Source organism: Meriones unguiculatus, chromosome 7, assembly GCF_030254825.1.
Source record: "Meriones unguiculatus strain TT.TT164.6M chromosome 7, Bangor_MerUng_6.1, whole genome shotgun sequence".
NCBI classification, from domain to species: Eukaryota; Metazoa; Chordata; class Mammalia; order Rodentia; family Muridae; genus Meriones; species Meriones unguiculatus.
Genome location: NC_083355.1, coordinates 71,549,405 through 71,551,658, shown reverse-complemented (window position 1 = coordinate 71,551,658; position 2,254 = coordinate 71,549,405).

Here is a 2,254-nt window from a genome sequence, read left to right as displayed (position 1 = left end):
TAGGGCTTTCAGTTGCTTTCTCTCATTGGCAGCCTGTGTTACTTTCAGATACAATGAGATCTACTCCTCAGGGAAGAGGCTTCCAGATAAGTTCCAGGTTAACTTCTCTAAGTCCTATACCTGAAGCATGTAGTATCTTTAGCAGTAACTAAGATCTTGCCCTCAAGTTCTGGAGGCAGTTCAAAGTGACAATAGCCTATATTGTTTTGGGGATATCTTGGATACCTTTGATTAACAACTTGAGAGATTTCCCATGCCTGGCATGGGGTTTTGATACCTAATCCATGGCTTTTGGGCAGAAACACTGTCACCTCAATTGAGTGTGACTTCACTTTTATATACGTATGCCTATCTTTATCTATCTATCAATCAATCATTCTATGTCTGTCTATTTATTCACATATACTTATATATGTAATTTTAAGTAAATATAGAATAATATATTTCCCTATGGATTTTTCAATCATTCTTAGTGATATTTAACCCTCCACCCTCTCTGTCATTATTATACTCTCTTGCTATGTCCTGTTAAAGTCCCTCTATATGCTGCCTAACTATATGCCAACTTGACTCAAGTTAGACCCCTACGGAAAGAAGGGAGGAAAGAGGGGAAGAGGGGATAATTCCACTGAGAAAATTCCACCACGTGATTGGCATGTGAGAGAGTCTGTGGGGGCACTTTATGGTTCATGACTGACATGGGAGGAACCAGCTCAATGTTGGCACTGTCAACCGTGGGCTGGTGGTCCTTGGTGCTATAGAAACAGATTGAACAAGCCACGAGGAGCAAGACAGTAAGCAGTGTTCCTCTATAGCTTCTACTTGCAGGTTCCTGCCTTGAGTTCCTGACCTGATTTCCCTTCATGATGGAATGTGATCTGGTGACATCAACTGTCATAAACCTAGTTCCTCTCAAGTTGTTTTCAGTCATGGTGTTTTACCACAGCCCCCTTGATAACGCTTGTGTCCTGACATCCTATTCTCTGAAGTTCCTTCTTTCTGCCATCCACCTTCTGCAGTATGATCCCCTTACTTGTTTCTGCGGTTAATCCAAGTTACGTGTTCAGGTCTGATGATTTGGAGCAAGGACCTACAAATAAGAGGGAACACACAGTGTTTGTATTTTTGGATCTGGGTTACATCACCCATTATAATATTATCTAGTTCTATACATTTACCTGCAAATTTCATTTTTTTTCTTTTCAACTGGATAGAATTTCACTACACCACATGAATGACATAAAATGAACCAAATTTTCGTTTTTCATTCGTCAGTTGAAGGTCATTTAGATTTTTCATTTTCTAGCTATTATCCACATTTCGGCAATGAACATGGCTGAGCAAGTATCTCCAGAGTGGCTATTGAAGTGTTTGGAAATATGCCAAGAAGTGGTAAATATATAGATCACTTGGTAGATTTATTGATTTTTAATTTTTAATATTTTACTGACTTATGGATTTTATTTTTAATTTTTAGTTTTTGAGAATTATCCACAGAGATTTCCTTAGTGGTTTCATCAATTTTCAATCTCACCAACCCCGAATGAGAGTTCCCTTTGCTGTGCATCCTCAGCAGCATTGATCTTGGCCATTCTGACCGGTGTATGATAAAATTTCAGAGAAGCTTTAATTTGTATTTCTAAGGCTATGGAACACTATGAGTTACGTCTGAACCATTTTATTTCTCTATTAGAGAACTCTATTCAAATCCAATGCCCATTTTTTTAAAGGGCCTTTTTAAGATCCCAAGTCTTTGTTGTTTGAGTTCTTTATATATTGTGGATATCAATCCTCTATCAGAGACATAACTGGCCAACATTCAGTCCAATTCTCCTTTTTGATAAGCATGATTGTTTCTTTTGTTGTCCAGAAGCATTTTAGTTTTATGAGATCCTGTTTGTCAGTTGTAGCCTTAATTCCAGAGTGAATGGAGCACTATTCATAAAATCCTTTTTTTTTTTTTTGTCCATATGAAGTCAAAAAAGCTTTCATCAATTTGTGTTGGAAAGCAAAGGCACCATTCAAAGCTGATAATTACTGACTGTCCTAGAAAGGAGTTTCTAACTGATAGGAACTTCATCTTGCAGAAATACCTATGTTCATAAGTTTATAGATCCTAAAAGTGAAGCTGATGGTTGAGGTAACAGTTAATCTAAAAGGAAAAATACCTAAAAATTTCAGAACTGGGTCAGAGGAAATGAGGAAGCTACAAGACTGATGGAACACCTTTGATTCACACCACAGAGATTACTTG